Source organism: Pygoscelis adeliae, unplaced genomic scaffold, assembly GCF_000699105.1.
Source record: "Pygoscelis adeliae isolate BGI_AS28 unplaced genomic scaffold, ASM69910v1 Scaffold87, whole genome shotgun sequence".
Classification (NCBI taxonomy): domain Eukaryota; kingdom Metazoa; phylum Chordata; class Aves; order Sphenisciformes; family Spheniscidae; genus Pygoscelis; species Pygoscelis adeliae.
The window spans coordinates 1,726,992-1,732,234 of NW_008825098.1; the positions used below are offsets into that span (position 1 = coordinate 1,726,992).

The window sequence follows — 5,243 nt, forward strand, 5'->3', positions numbered from 1 at the left end:
AGGAACCACTAACTATACATTGGCAGTGAAGTCACCGATGACATCTATCCTAAATGCAATGCTAAAGTCCAAATTTCAAAGAATCCAGAAAGAGAGAGACAGAATGAGACAAACACCAAACCACTGTTTTACCAGTAAACTTGTGCTTCCAGCAAAGTAGGAAGACCATGTAGCCACGTCTTGGAATGATACGGCAAATTCACAGTAGATGTCTTCATACTGTATGACTTGCAGATAAATAATGAGGTGGGAATCTCTTTTTCTTCAAGCATCTCGGGCACGTAACTAAAGGAAGATGATTATAATGTGCCCCTTACATACTGAAAACTGGGAAGTGAAAGTGTTCTTTTAAACTGCAAAACTAATCTTTTAGTTTTCAAGTCCATTTTGTGATTTTTCAGTGTTTGACTCGTGTTTTTTTTAAAAATTTGGACTTAACATCAGAAAGCTACCCAATCTCCATTAGGGTAGAAGGAACACGTGAAAGCAGAAAAAGGTTTTTCCTAGCAATCGTTCAAGCAATACTGCTAGCCACTAATACAGTGATCCTATTTTTGACCGTATCACAATATTAGACAATGAAAATAACACAGAGAATGAGCAGAAAAAAGTCATTCACCCCACCAATTGCTCTCTCTGAACCCATTACAACAGACAAAGATGCAGTTCTTTGTATACCCAAGCCCATATACCAGTGAAAGTTAGTCCACTGAAACTGGGGAGTTCTTTTTTCATTTAAGTTACATCTGGGGAAAAAAAATAATCAAAGAGAGTCAAACAAAGCAATGCCCCCAACTTCCCTTTGTCCTAAGAGGGCAGAATAAACAGTGAGATCAGGTCAGAAAGGGGCTTACAACACTGGGACAAACTGGAGGAGACTCCGAGTGCAGGGTTTTGGGTCTGCTCTCCGGTGAAATCTTTTCTTCCGTTACTGCTTACACGTTGAACCAAGTAATGCCTCTGTTATCACTTGTTCTGCACAACAGCGAAGGTAACTTCAGAAAAATACGACCAAGCAGGGAACTGCAGGCTTACTTGCAGTGTGTCTTTTACTGAAAAATACATTTTATTTATCATAACATTCAAAAAAAAACCCCCAACATAATACAAATGCTAACTCATTCAGTTACAAACTTTGGTACTCAGCGGTTTCAGACAGTCCGTTCTCACGTGGTCGTGACGTACTGGAGCGTTCCCGACGTGCAACACGCTGCTAGTGCAATTCTCAGAGCGACTCTGCTGTCCTTCAATCCCAGGCTCACGGCATCCTGCAGCGGGACCACTTCGGGCTTCGGCTACGCACTTGCCACAGTGTCGTCTACGTTGAGAGCAGCTCAGAGAGTCCATTTTTCTCCAGTTACATATCTTCTTTTTTTTATTTTTTCCCCCCACAGGCAACAATCATCAACACAATGCGTTCACGGCATTTTCCCCTTTGCCTTATAGCCCACCGCTCTGTCATCAGACATATCACCCACATCCTCTTAACAATCATTATCCTTACTTCACACTTGCACTTTTAAATATCTTTACACTGATAACCCACCCCCTTAAAAAAGGGGGGAAAAAGAAAAGAGCAAAACAAAGAAGGAAAAAAAACAGAAAAAGGGGAAAAAAAACCACAAGCATTTTTAAAGTAGTGTATGTGTTCTCAGGTAGCCACAAGTTAATGGTAATTTGTAAGCATAAGGAATGACACTTTGGCCATCAACACTAGAGAGTAAAGGCAGCTTTGAATAAGGACAAGAAAAAAAAACAAAACAAAACCCACACAACCCATAAATACATTTTAAATCATTCATCAAGTGATTCACCAAGGATTAAATTTAACTGAGTGAAACCAACCCTGCTGCAAAAGACCAGAACAAAATTCGTGCATCACTCCAGTCCCGCTCAAACTTTTAATTGGATCCTGACCTAAAACGCGTGGAAGTGGCTGGCCGGCTGTTGCAGACCCCGAACCCCGACGGCAGGGCTGGGGGGAACTCGAGTGGTGCACAGGATTTTGCCCTGCTTTGCACACGGGGTGAATTTCAGCTGTAACGTACTATGACTGCACCGTGAAACATATAATACTAGCAGCTTGTGAACCCTGACACGGAGGGCTTGACTCTAATCCAAGATATGTGGTTACACACCACCCCATCAGCTGGAGAAGTTCACCACTGGGTATACGTGGAGGAGCACCATACTACCGGATTTTTTTCTGGTGACCTTTCATGGCGCTATCTGCTGCGTCTGGCTAGACTCAAGCCCAGAGCTCCGGTTTTATACATATAAAGTGAAGAACCTGAGACTCGGGTCTGCAAGGCACTCAGCGCTCTGGGCCAAGTTCAGCAAAGCGTTGTGTTGATGGGTAAAAAAAAAAAGAAAAAAAGAGACTGCGCTTCCGCTGAAGTCCCCAGGAATCCGCTTAGATATTTGATGTTAAAGATGCATATGAAGGCTTTGCTGGACTGGGTCTGCGAAGCTCAGCTGCTTGCAAAACTGACCCCTTGATGCAAACGCGGAGTCTCTTTAGTAACACAAAATTAAGCAAACACTGTTTGACATTAGAATTGACACATTCCACTGAAGAAATCTCCCCTGAGAAAATAAATAGCTGTTGGTATTGCCTCATTTCATTGCTTTCGTCTCCACAGGCAGTTAAAAAAAACCCTGCAAAATTTTCCTCCAACAAATACATGTTGAAACCCTGGGCACTTTGTTTTCTAGGCATTTTTTTTCCTTTCAAGTACACCGGGTGAAACTGTAAACCCTGAGTTTGTGTGTGCAAACCTATATCTTGTAAACTGAAACGTGAAACTTCGCTCCGAGCACCGATATAGGAAAAGATAGGACAAAACATTTTTAAACATGGATGCTAGTATTATAATGTATGTACCATACACCTGTATGTCACAGTGGACGATCTACTCTGGTACCTGCACTGTCCTGCAGTCCAAAGTACTGTTTCGTTTAATACCGATACTCTAGTTGTAACGTCTACGGACTTAGCAGTCATGAAAACGGTGAAGAAGCATCCATCTTCTTTAAGAGGCATTCAGCCCGAAAGCTTGTAACTGTAGACCGTACAACCGAAGAGCATGGGGATTAAGCTTACACCCTATATGCTCTAGCTGGGCACGCCAAGCTCTTTAAAAAGGGTTAGATTTGGAAATCCAAATCGTTGGATTTCCACAACGATGAAGATAAATGAGAAGATATATGTTAAATCACTCACTATGTGTATACTTGCAGTGCATTTCATCCTGAGGGTAATTTCAATTTGTGCCTGTAAACAAATAAATCGCATTGAAATACAATCTCAAGTGTATCGTTAAAGACAGTTGTAGCTGAGTTTTCTGTGTCTTGAGAGTTATTAATGGAAATGAAAAGCTGGGGCTTTCTTTAAGAATGGGAAACCCTGAAACTTCCTTAGCAGCAGGAAACCTTGAGAACAGGTGCAGGAAAATCCTGCCCGTGGGTAAATGCTTAAGTACAGACTTCTGGGTTTTGCATTTAGATTTTAGATTTCCAACCTGTTACCTCGAGAAAGCTTTATGCTAAACAATTTAGGCTTGATCTTACATTTATTGGCTTCCCAAAGCGCTTCACTGAACTGAAATTTTGGGCAGGGAACACACTGTCGTAGTTTAGTTTTACTGTCATGGTAACAATTCTCTTTCACTGAGACAAACTGGTTGCTGGCAACAAAACCAACAGTTTAAGCAAAGTTTGACATATGGACATAGATATCACTGCATTTTGAGTAATCTTCTTTCATATTTTCTGGTTCAAAGGAGAAATATTTTCTTAGCAAGTACAGATAGCGTGGATGTAGCCCTCAGATAAACCTGTCAAACAACAGCTAAGGAAATGACTACGCATTATTGGGGCTGTAACATTAAAAACCTCCTCTCACGAGGGAATCTCACTAGGATTGTGTTTTCAGCAATGTTGCAATTTTAGGAAGAAAAGACTGCGGTCTTAAAGAAAAACAAATGCTGTCCTCTCCTTTAGAACTGGGGTCTAAAATTATTACATTCAATTTCTGGCTTTCCAGTATTTAAACACTGTCATAATTAAGGCAGCTTGTGATGTTTAAGGCAGTACAGAGGAGCAAATGAAAAACGAAAGCAATCAAATGTGTTTTCTGAAATTTACACAACCTGTTTTGAACCATGCCAAAAAATAAACACTAAAGATGATCTAAATACTACAGATCTCTCCGTTTGCGATTCCAAGTGCAGAAGTAGAGAGTACAAAATAGACATCTGATCACAAATCGTCACCAAAACCTATGGGGAAGACCCTCATTTACTGCAATGGGAGAGAGCTGAGGGCTCTTTTGTTTTTTTGAAGGGTTGCAGGGCTGCACTGGATCATCACAACATGTTCCAGGGACCTGGGCGCAGCTGTGCGGCGATCCACACTGGAACACTGCTGCGTTTACACCCTGCGTTTTACAAACAGCTGTAGTGGCACCACTACCGCTAGCCACCAGCACAGAGGCAATGCCTAAGGCCCGCACATTGGCTTCAATACAAAAACAACTTTGCAGAAAATAATGCAGTAATTTAGTGTTGCTCGCATAATTAAATGTATGCATACTCCAAAACTGGGGGGTATTTAGGAGAGAACAAGAAACTTACACACTTGTTTTGTATGATGAAGCAAAAAAAATGAGAAAACCGTAGAAGCAGTTTTTAGGATGTATGTTTAGAGTTACGAAGTGTATTTCAGATTAAAGGAGTGTGATTCTTCTTCCTTATCCCTGTGGAAAAAAAAAAACAAACATAAAAGCATCATTAATAAAAAGTAGATTCTTAGCTGCCACAACCAATTCTCGGAGAGCAATCTTCACTACTCCAGGGAAGTGCATAGTATCTCCATTGTCACACTATTCTTGCTACTAATTTCCTAAGCTACTGCCAAGAATCAGACAATAGCACCCAACTTTTTAAACCGAGTCAGTGGTCGGACAGCCTCATTTTTTGAGCAGAATCGATGCTTGCTGCTCGAGGTGCGAAACATGCGCCGCCTTACGACCCCATGGTTCCCCACGGACTTGTCCTGGGGAACCCCATGCACATAGGTAGAAAGAGGGCAAAGCGATCCATCCGGGATTTAAGCGAGCCATCCGCTTGAGTTAAAGACCTGAGCACTTTACTTTCAAACACAGCATCCAGCACGGCGTATGTAAGCAAAAGTAAAACAACCTGTAATCACGTGCTCCAAGATTTGTGGAGTTAAGACTTAAA

The 5,243-nt window shown here is 41.6% G+C and overlaps 1 long non-coding RNA gene across 1 annotated transcript; it reads right to left on the reverse strand.

Moving 5' to 3' along the window:
- Positions 1-1,034: 1,034 nt before the first annotated feature.
- Positions 1,035-4,753, reverse strand: LOC103919516. The gene is made up of 2 exons (XR_663746.1): positions 4,635-4,753; positions 1,035-3,274 (listed from the first exon to the last, which is right to left on the reverse strand). It is a non-coding gene; the product is annotated as an uncharacterized LOC103919516 (long non-coding RNA).
- Positions 4,754-5,243: the final 490 nt, after the last annotated feature.